We start from the raw sequence: 11,972 nt of genomic DNA on the forward strand, positions 1-11,972 counted from the left end.
AATAGAGAAGCTCTTTATATGCATTTTGTGGATCTGTGGATGAAGGAGTTTACACTGCTAACAAGAGATCATGACAAGTGTTTGCTAAGGGGCATTGATTGGAGCCGTTTTTTTTTTTATCTTATTTCTGGTGAGTGCACTTGGGTGTAGGTTTACGTGCACTGGATTTTTTTCACAACTTTTGGTGGATTCTGTTGAATATTCTGTTCCGATGAGCATCTAGTACACTAAAAATGCAGTTTTTGTTCAATTCACTCTAATTGTTTTTTAGACTTTTACCAGCTGATCTATTTGGTGCACTCACTACATACATTTTGCATTTTTTTAAATAAAGTTAACATGTACTTATGCAAGTTTTAAAAAAAAAAAATTCACCATTGTAGGTGCAAACCACTCTTCAGATAAGTATTTTCAAAAACACCATAACGGTCCACTGTTCTTATTACCACACTAATATTCATAAATAATTTTCCATCTGTAGTTTCATTTTCTGAATAGCTCTTTCATAAAGTGTCCTTCTAGACTTTTTCACCTTAGGTTTTGCACCTAACAAATAAATTCCCCTTGAATCTTCTCTATGAGATTACAACAATGAGATGATTTTGGTCAAGGAAATGACATTATGGAATGGATGGAGATTAGTGGGAAGCCGTCTCCATTTCATATTTCAGCCCCATACTTCAAAGGAATCTTTATGTATGGCACAGTTGTATACACAATTATTTTAAAGGTTTAAGGCTTTTTCAAAACCACTGAGCCAAGTTGATAGTTCTGAACATTTATTACAAATTCCAGGCAATACTACACTCAAAAATCAGGTAATACTACAGTCAAAGCAATAGATTTAAGACTTTTTGATACTAGTACAACCTCCACATTTATTTTAATACAAAAGACAATGCACAAAACAACCAATTGAAGCAATTATCTGCCTGATGTTTTAATGCTTCTAACATCTACAAATAATTATTGAAACCACAATACTGCCCATATATGCATTTTGTTATGATAGACTTTTTATAGTCAAGTGTTTATATTATATACATATACACACAGTATACTGTATATAAGAATAACATGTTTATTCTTCAAAATTGAGATGCAATAAGTTAACACATCGTTTGGCAACAGGATGTCCAGTTTTCCAAATTCAAAACGGTTTTAGTTGAAGCCATATTTACTCAAAAGTTATCATGTTATATCTTGTAACAAGTAAATGTTCCTTAATATACAACAATCAAGAATGTATCTGTTCTTTTTATCCATTGTCTAGCCATGTACAAACAGTATATCCAGTATCCATTATACTTTTTATATATTGAGTGTGATCTCTCCCACACATTCATATGTTAGAGTATCAACACCATGCAACTTTGGATTCCTTTGGGTTTCTGCCAGCCTGCAGGTTGGAGCCTTTCAACCAGCCACAACAGGCAAGTCAATGGGTAGTTCTCTCCACTATGTCTAAAAGACATGCATGTACAATTTCTCAAAATTTCCCAGAGTCAGAAGCAGTACCCCAATGGCAGAGGAGCAGCTCTTACTGAACTTCTGCCACAGAAAGAATAGGCCAATATTCAGCCCAATTAGGTATACCTGGAACTAGCAATCAATATATCCACCGTATTTGGAGAAGATCATCTTACAAATCAAAGTAAACAGTATATACATAACATTTATAATTGGTATATCTCATAGGTCTATTTATAAACCCAAACACACACATAACTTTGAATGATGTATACTATAAGTGTAGAATCCTTTCCATCTAAGTGGAAAACTCCCCTTCTGTTTTAACAAAAAAATGGTATACAAGATAGTATTGTAGTGTTAAAAGAGATCCAAGGTCACAGCATACACTTGCATTTTAAAACATCGAATCGTAACAGGAATACAAACGATAGTTATTTTTGACAACCCAATATAAGCGTACATGAAAAATCTCCTTTAATGTTGTAAGTTCTGCCTGTCTGCTATCCATCTCTCTTCACAACTTTCTGGGTTCCTTGCATGCATTGCAGATTATCCCCTGCTCATTTCTTTGGTTTACTTAGCCTGGATGTCACACCACTTCCTCAAACTCAATCTATCCAAAACTGAGCTCATAATATTTCCTCCCCCACATGCCTCTTCGCCTGATTTCTCGGTATAAATCAATGGCTCAGCAATTAACCCGTCCCCCCATTCCTGTGTCCTAGGTGTAATCCTGGACTCTAAACTATCCTATTGGCCCCATATCCAATCACTATCCAAAGCTTGCTGCTTCAACCTTGTGCAACATCTCCAAGATTTGCCCCTTCCTAACCAATGTTATCACAAAGCTTCCAATCCACTTCTTGGTCATCTCTCACATCGACTAGTGAAACACCCTCCTGATTGGATTACCTTACATAGGCTATCCCCCTTCAGTCCATCATGAATACCGCTGCCAGGCTCATCCACCTTACTAATCGCTCAGTGTCTTCTACCCCTCTCTACAAATTCCTCCACTGGTTCCGCTCACCCAACAAATTTAATTCAAGACACTAATAACAACTTACAAAGCCATCCACAACTCTGCCCCCAGCTACATCACTAACCTAGTCTCAAAATACCAACCTAATCATTCTCTTTGTTCCTCCCAAGACCTTCTGCTCTCTAGTTCCCTCATCACCTCCTCCCATGCTCGCCTCCAGGACTTATACAGAGACTCTCCCATCCTCTGGAACACCCTACCCCAATCTATCCGACTATCTCCTACTCTGTTCACTTTCAGACGATCCCTGAAAACTAATTTCTTCAGAGATGCCTATCATGCCCCCACCCAACTGTACATTTATTTTTTCCATCAGCCCCTCTCCCTCAGTTATTACCTTTTTGTATCTCTTGACCCTCCCTCCTAGATTACAAGCTCTAATGTGCAGGACTCTCTGATTCCTACTGTATTAATTTGTATTGTAGTTGTACGGTCTGCCCTTATGTTTTAAAGCGATGCATAAACTGTCGACGCTATATAAATCCTGTTAAATAATATTTATAATTTATAGACACTACATATCCCATGGTACCTTGCTGCCTGCAAGCAGTGATTTTAACTGACTCCACCTCCTCCCCAACACCTCCTCTCAGCATCTCTGTAGTTCAGAAGTCAAGCACTTTAAAAAGTATGACACAGCAGTGGCTGACAAAGCATAGTCAATGTGTCACAGAATTCAAGAAAGTGAATATGTTGGGATCTTCACAAAATAAGTGTACAAACCTCAAGATCAGTCAGATTGATAAGTGACAATGTGTAAACGAAAATATGATTTTACATTTTGACCATAGATACACTTTAATACAAATTACCGTTCTAGTTCAATCGGTATCCAGATACGGGTTTCCAAAACTGGGGGGGGGGGGAATTAAAAATGTATTTTCCAGTGTGAAGGTATTCTGGTTCTGTACATTGGTGATGTACAGATTGTTTAACCAGCAGTTGTTCTCTTAATACAACATTAGGTTGAATCATAAGGCTATGACAGGAAGACCAGCCGTCTTAGCACCTAGGAAGTAGGGTGAGGCTGCAGGAAATATGAAGTGAGAGGTAGCTATGTGTGAGCTTTAAGATAGGACTTTGCAATGAAAATTTCCTGGAATTCTTAGAAAGTATGTAACTGACCATGGGAGGTTGGTTTTCTTTCCTAAGCAAAAGCGAAGTTAGACTTTTTCAGACCATGAATAGCAATACTGTACTGGATAACAAGCTGTCTACTCTTTGGTGGAATTTACAGTGTCAGCACTTGGGTGTCATGGCAGATATATTTTAATATGATGAATGCCAACAACAGCAACCCAAATAAAGCAGCTGCTATTCAGGTGGCACTGTTCTGTATGGCTATACCTGATGTGGTCTGACTATTGACCAGTATTAGTACACGTTGACTATATTTATTCTGAGGGTGGAATATTAATATATATTGTTAATGCAAGCAACCTATATACATGACTGTGAGTCATGGTATATCATCTCTTACATATGTCATTGATTCTACTTGAAAGCATAACTAAAGGCAAAACTTTTTATTTTGCTCTGGATAGAGTGGAGAGGAATTAGAACACCTGTAAATTTGTATAGCTATCCGTGCCCCATTAGGGAGATTCACCCTTTGTTTTTGTCCTGTTTACCATTAGCATTGAAAGTGAAAGTAGAAGAATATACAAAATTGTGGGTTGTCCCCAGCAAAGTGATAGTGGAGAAATCTTCCAATGTGGACACTAGTTCTGGTGGTCCCCAAGGGATTCCCTTAATTTGCATGGATTTCCCCTTCACTTCCTGCCCCATAGCCTCCTTCTGGCTATGGGACAGGAAGTGAAGGGAAATCTCCACAATGCTGCACAGATGGCAAAAAATAAATCAACGGGGGTTATGACCCTCCCTTTCTCTATCCAAAATGAAAAAGGTTTTGCCTATAGTTCTACTTGAAAATCTGAAGGCTAACCCTGCCCAAAACTGATATTTAGCTTCATGTTGCTGCTGGTTGCGCCATACACTGGATTCATATGTCTCTTGGGAAGTTCCTTTGGTATCAGGCCCACGTCAGCTTTGACCTTCCACAGTTGTCTCACTACTGTACTGAAATGTAAGTAAAATATATAAACCATTCAACAGAGGAATTAAGATGGCTATATTGATGGAAGAAGAGGGAAAGACATGGAAATCTGAAGATATCTCCACCAAAGTCACCAAAAATATGAAAGACAATTGGTGATTCAACTTGCCTGCACCAACCATAAAGAAATCGGATGGGATCACTAATGGCATCATATAAAAAAAATCTATACTGTTGTAGGTACACTATGTTCTCAATTAAAATAAATGCAACAGTCTTTAGTTATAAATTCCACCTGGTTTCAGTATAAGTAATTTTTTTCCTGGTTCTCATAGAGATGTAAAACCCAAAATGTAGTAGACATACCAAAACATACATGGTGAAGAACTGTTGCACAAAAAAAAAAAAAAAAACAGCGATCAGGTAAGGGTTATATGGATTACAAACTGAAGACTTCAAATATAGGTTTTAGTTGTAATAAATGTATGCAAATGGTCATATTTGAAAAAAAAAAATATTTTCATGAGAGCAGTCATTGGAGGTTTCCAAGGACATCATTAGGAGGCACTTTTCTTGGGAGATACCTACAGAAACGGTTATTGACAGCACATATAAATGAGTTGACACTCTATGATCTTGCTCAAACCTTGAGATATCAATGCATGTTTCTGCAAAACACTGCTTAAAAATAAATAATTCTGTAACCTTTTTTTTTATAGATGATAAAGTGTAATTAAAAAACAAATGAAATACTTTTAAATCATTGAGGCTGTTGAGCATGGTTGCCAAATGGTAAACCAATAGGATGATCAAGAGCCATGTTAATCGTGAAAAACCTCCATGTCAGCTTTGTCTACTTTGAAGCCCTCTGTTCTCCATCTTCTGGTGGAGCTATAGCATGACATGAGTTATCTGGAATACATCATGGCTTTCTGCAGCAACTTGCCTAGTCACTTCCTCTCAGAACATGCCATCAGCTTAAGGAAATAAAATACAATCATGAAGCTCCAGTGTTGAAAGTTCTTCTAAAAAAAAAATGATGATTTGATCATAGTTCTGGACTGCCAAGTTGAGCTTAAAAAAGCAGGTTGAGCTTAGAAAAGCAAAGAGCTATGAATAAAGCAGGGTAACCAGGAGGAGCTTAACGATGAGTATGGTGGAGCAGCTTTGTACTATGAGGTCTGGATGGAAATCAAACCAGACAGGCTTCTCACAGAGATAGAAAATCATGGACAGGAACCAAACCTATGGTTCTAAAGTGCTCTAAACGAATCATATGCATATATATTCATTTTGAGGAAAAAGTGAGGTGACATGAGGACTTTCCATATGATATTTATTGAAAGCACAGTGGTTTCTTTTCTTCTCACCCTCAGGAAACACCAGCCTGAAGCTGCACAACAAACCCCATTCCCTCCCTCCTAGGCAAGAGAATCCAACTCCAAATCAACCTTCCATGTCAAGTCAGCTTAGGAGGGAGGGGGTGCCCAGAAGACCTCTTAATAGGCTAGGGGAGGGGGTGGGGGGAAATCCAAAGCAAGCAGCTAATAGAAGAGGTCATCCTATGGCTTTGGTCATGCAGCCACCCAGCATTCAGTCATGTTTCCTACCCCCCTCTGTGTCTGTCACTGCTTTACTCCAGACATAGAAGTGCATGCAAACCTCAGGAGTCTTCCGTTTATCATTATACAAAAAAAAATTGTGAGCCCCACCACATGGGGGTGTTTGGGGAAAGCAGAGAAGGTCAATTAATGAATTAATTAATCTGTTCTTCTCCACCTCCTCCTCCACCACCACACCACCACCTCCTTTCTTCTCTAGACAGCCTCACCACCCTCATAAGCTTCCTCAATCTCCCATCGCTCCTGCTAGTCAACGGTATTTACCGACAAGGACACAATAACAATAAACAGGGAGAAGGACTTGAATTGAAGAACTTACAGAGCTCTCTGGACGTTGGCTGCACCAGCCTCTGTTGTCCTGCTCCCTCACAATGTGGCGTTGTATCTATGAGGAGAGATGGTGGCTCTCTGCTTCAACTTGTTCCTTGACTCTCATGCTGCCAGGTTCAGCAATGGAGAATTGCCATCTTCTCTGCTTTTTTTTATCTTCTCCTCTTTCTCTCTCTCCTTCTCTGGCTGCTGCTGCTCTGCAGCTGCAGATGACCTGAAAGATCCGTCTCTCTCACTCAGTCAGTGTGTGTGTGTGTGTGTGTGTGTGTCTCTGCCTCTTTCTGAATAATGAGCAACCAGAAGGGAGAGGGAGAGCGAGAGAAGACAATCTCAACCACACAAAACGCTAGAGCACCAGGGGGTGCACAAAGTCTATCTAACAGCAAGGAGCACGTAGACATGTCTCCTATCTGTGGAACGTCAGCTACAACATATTCAAGCACAGCAAAGTGCTTCCTTTAGCTCACATGAAAGGACTAAGCTTTGAGGGAGGAAAGGGGGAGACAAAAAAAAACTTTTCTTTCTGCTGCTATTTTTTTTCTTCCTGTGAAGTGCTTTGAATGCTAAAGTCATCTACACCATGAAAAAAAAATAGAAGCCTTGAGATGTAATGGACTGTGCTGAAGAGACATGGGGTGGGGCTTCATGTGCTGCTGTAATATGACCTACAGCAGATAGCAACCTTCTCCACACAATCCAGGCTTGTGCTTCTGAAATTAGAGCTTGGAGGATCTTGGTGACTGCAACTTGCTTTTCTTTTTTTTAATGAAAGGATCTAGTGCAAAGGGCTTATATTGATGAGGAAAGTCTGTGAGGGAGGATGTTCAGCCTGACCAGAGCTGCAGGCAGAAAGCTAGCTAAGTTCTGATGCAATGTTCTTCCTGTTTACTTTTCTCATCACAAGTCTGATGGCATTGTTATAAGGTGTTTGGAATGTTCCTCTGCTAGGGAACTTGGATATTCCTCCAGATAATACTGAAATATGTACAACCAGGCAAGGTCATAACACTGCTGGATTTCAGGGAATGTTTAGCATATGTTTGAGCTATAACTGTGCCATACCTTGTGAACCAGACAGAGCCTCCTACTAGCAGTATACCAAAGCTGGCACCTACCTATATTTAAGCTTTTCTTTTAGAACATTGCATTTGTTTATATCTTACATTCTCCTTTTTTTTGTGTATATTCTTTTCATGGTAAATGCTTATTCCATACAGAAGCTTGAATAGCTCAAGCTGTAGAAAAATGTGCACTTATGGATAACCTAAGCATATATTCATATCCTATCGGTGATGGTGCACCTTGGCACCCCAGATGTTTTGGAACTACACTTCCCATGATGCTCAACTACACTGCAGAGTGTATGAACATCATGGGAAATGTAGTTCCAAAACATCTGAGGTGCCAAGGTTTGCCATCAGATAATTGGATACTTCCAACCCAAACTGTCCTCTGCTTCTCCAAAGACCTCCTACTCTCTATTTCCTTCATCACCTCCTTCCATGCTGGGACTTCTCTAGAGCCTTTCATATTTTTATATATGTTTATAATTATTCCATACAGAAGCTTAAAGGGTATGTAAAGGTATTTTTTTTTTAAATAACAAACATGTTATACTTACCTCCACTGTGCAGCTCGTTTTGCACAGTGTGGCCCCGAACCTGGTCTTCTGGGGTCCCTCAGCGGCTGTTTCGGCTCCTCCCCACAAGAACTAACCACCTTCATGCAAACAAGCTCGCACAAGCGGCTATGGGTGACCAGACATCCCCAGTTTCAGGGGACAGTCCCCGGATTTAGGACACTGTCCCCGGACCAAGTCTGTCCCCGATTTTGTCCCCGGATTTGGATTTGAACAGGGGCTGGGGCAATTTCAAAGACAGTCAGTGCAAAAAAAAAAATCTGAAGTACACCCCCCCGCTCCGGCGCTAGCCTAGGGGGGTGTATTTTTTCCATTATCTGTGCCCCTTTCTGATGATCGTGTGCTGGTCGAAGCGGAGGGAATTTTTCTTCAGTTTCGGGTGCATGCCCATTCAGCTCTGCTCGCATTTTCTTCTGCCTTGACTCAAGTTCCGGCCAACCGCCTGCCTGCTTATCTCCTTGGCTTTCCTTTGTAATCTTCCTCCGCTCCCCACCGAGTAGTAGCCGGGGACCGGAGAGTAAGACTTGACAGGCTGTGAGGTGGTGCAGCAGTGGCGATGGGGATTGAGTCGCTTATTGCCGCCATTACTAGTAAAAAAAAAAATATGTCCCCGGTTTTCATTTTAAAAATCTGGTCAGCTTAGGCTATAGCCACTCACTGTATCACTCGGCCCCGCCCCCCGACACGCCGTGTAATTGGATGTGATTGGCAGCAGTGTGAGCCAATGGCTGCGCTGCTTTCAATCAACCAATGAATGAGCAGAGAAGCCTGCACGTTCACGGAGCATAACTTTCGAGGGGTCAGGTAAGTAAACGGGGGGCTTGGGGGGGCCACTAATCCACAGATGTTTTTTCACCTTAATGCATAGAATGCATTAAGGTGAAAAACTTTTACCTTTACAAGGGGCTGTAAAGGTTCACTTTTTATTTTCTAAATAGGTTCCTTTAAGCTAGTGCATTGTTGGTTCACTTACCTTTTCCTTCGATTTCCCTTCTAAATGTTTTTTTTTCCCTTTGTCTGAATTTCTCACTTCCTGTTTCAACTCAGTAAGCTTGCCCCCATCATATGAGCTGTTCTGGATGGGGTTTAGTCAGCCAGAACAGCTTACTGAGGAGGAACAGGAAGTGATAAATTCAGACAAAGAAAACAAAGAAAAAAAACATTTAGAAGGGAAATTGAAGGAAAAGGTTAGTGAACCAATAATGCACTAGCTTAAAGGAACCTATTTAGAAAATAAATAACAAACTTTTACAACCCCTTTAAATAGTTAAAGCTGTAAAACATTGTTCACTTATGGATAACCTAAGCATATATATTTACCTAGATACTTATCACCCAAACTGTCAACTCTGATCTTCCCAACCCCTCCTGCTCTATAGTTCCCACATCCCCTCCTACCATGCTGGAACTTCTATAGAAACTTTCACTTTTTTTTTTTTCATTTCTACATCAATCTGTACAGTTTATGTACTTATGGATAACCTGAACATATATTTATATCCTAAATACTTTTTTTTGTCAATTCTACATCAAGTCATAGAAAATATGCACTTATGGATAACCTGAACATACATTATTTTGTCAAAAGAATTGGGACTTGTGCCTTTACAACTTTAATTGCATCCCAGTCTTAGTCTGTAGAGTTCAATACTGAGTTGGACCACCCTTTGCAGCTATAACAGCTTCAACCCTTCTGGGAAGGCTGTCTACAAGGTTTAGGAATGTGTCTTTTAGAGCTTCACAATTAATCGTTAAAAAATCGTGATCTCCATTCAACCCCCCTGACGATCTCTAAAGGAAGAGTTTGCAGATTCTTTCATATAACAAGTGGAGAGACTTATCAGCTGTCAAAACAAAATATCCAGGCAGTCTGCCAAGTTTTTAACAGGAAACATTGTAACTAATGCTTCCTTCTTAGATCAAAGTGGTAAACTTCTGCATGCGTAAAGAAAAAATCTGGGTAGTCTGCCAAGTTTTTAACAGGAAACATTGTAACTAATGCGTAAAGAAAAAATCTGGGTAGTCTGCCAAGTTTTTAACAACATGAAACGTAACTAACTTCCTTCTTAGATCAAACTTCTGTGTGTAAATGCAGAAAGTCTAAATCTTTTTCTGACACTTGTTTCTTAAGTTAAAATCAATATTTTTTGCTAGAAAATTACTTGGAACCCCCAAACATTATATATATTTTAGCCGAGACCCTAAGGAATAAAATGGCAATTTCTGCAATATTTTATTTCACACTGTATTTGCCCAGTGGTCTTTCAAATGCAATTTTTGGGGAAAAAATACACTTCAATGAATAAAAAAAAAAAAAAAACGAAACAGTAAAGTTAGCCCAATTTTTTTTGTTTTAATGTGGAAGATGATGTTACAAGAATCGTGAGGGAATCGTGATCTATCTTCTAAGCAAAAAAATAGTGATTCTCATGTAAGCCAGAATTGTGCAGCTCCAGTCTCTATGGGAATGTTTTACCATTCTTCCAGAAGCACATTTGTGAGGTCAGGTACTGATGTTGGACTAGAAGGCCTGGCTCGCAGTCTCAGCTCTAATTCATCCCAAAGGTGTTCTATGGGGTTGAGATCAGGACTCTGTGCAGGCCAGCCAGGTTCTTCCACCTCAAACTCGCTCACCCATGTCTTTATGGATCTTGGTTTGTGCACTGGTGCTCAGTCATGTTGGAACAGGAAGGGGCCATCCCCAAACTGTTCCCACAAAGTTGGGAGCATGAAATTGTCCAAAATGTCTTGGTATGCCAACACCTTAAGAGTGGTCTTCACTGGAACTAAGGGCCAAGCCCAACACCTGATAAACAGCCCCACACCAAGTGATTTGGACCAGTGCATAAAGCAAGGTTCATAAAGACATGGATGACCGAGTTTGGGGTGGAGGAACTTTACTGACCTGCTGAGTCCTGACCTCAACCCGATAGAACATCTATGGGATGAATTAGTGTAGTGTGGAGACTGCGAGCCAGACCTTCCCGTCCAAAATCAGTGCCTGACCTCACAAATGCACTTCTGGAAGAATGGTCAAACATTTCCATAGACACACTCCTAAATCTTGTCGACAGCCTTCCCAGAAGAGTTGAAGCAAAGGTCCAACTCAATTTTGAACCCTACGGACTAAGACTGGGATGCCATTAATAGTTCATGTGTATGTAAAGGCAGGGGTCCCAATACATTCGAAAATATAGTGTATATTCATATCCTAGATACTTATCACCCAAACTGCCCACTCTGCTCCTCCTGCTCTCTAGTTCCCTCATCAACTCCTCCCATACTAGAACTTTTATAAAGAGTTTTCAATTTTTTGGCACTTCTACATCAGGCTGTAGAAATGTGCACTTATGGAAAACCTAAGCATATATCCTTATCCTAGATCTTTATCACCCAAACTGTCCACTCTACTCTTTCCAAGACCTCTGGCTATCTAGTTCCTTCAATACCTCCTCCCATGCTGGGACTTCTCTAGAGCCTCTCACATTTTTTTGTATTATTTATACAAAAACTGTAGCTGCTGACTTTTAAAATAAAGACACTTAACCATCCAGGGATACAGCACTGTCCTCACCCGAGCCGGTTCTTTGACAATCTTCTGGTACAAGCATGTTTAGTGTGAGAAGCCAGCTGTGACTCCTTGCAGCTTCCCACTGTGCATGCATGAGTCACTCGGTGCTTTGTGAATGGTCCTGTGACGTGTCCCAAGAGGTTGGGGGAGGGGGACTACTTCCAGTGGAATCGCCTAGGCAATTTCATCAGAATTGGGAGTGGGTGCTTGCCAATACTAGGTACCCAATCCCCCCAAAA

At 40.3% G+C, this 11,972-nt stretch overlaps 1 protein-coding gene across 1 annotated transcript in view; it reads right to left on the reverse strand.

Annotated features, from left to right (window-relative positions):
- The window catches only part of ZNF462 (zinc finger protein 462), a 122,189-nt gene extending 115,318 nt beyond the window's left edge, over positions 1 to 6,871 (reverse strand). Inside the window, exon 1 of the mRNA XM_040359143.1 lies at positions 6,513 to 6,871. The gene's annotated coding sequence lies outside the window, so the exon portion shown is untranslated. The remainder of the gene's footprint in view (positions 1 to 6,512) is intronic.
- Between the last annotated feature and the right edge of the window lie 5,101 nt (positions 6,872 to 11,972).

This window comes from Rana temporaria, chromosome 1 (assembly GCF_905171775.1).
Source record: "Rana temporaria chromosome 1, aRanTem1.1, whole genome shotgun sequence".
Classification (NCBI taxonomy): domain Eukaryota; kingdom Metazoa; phylum Chordata; class Amphibia; order Anura; family Ranidae; genus Rana; species Rana temporaria.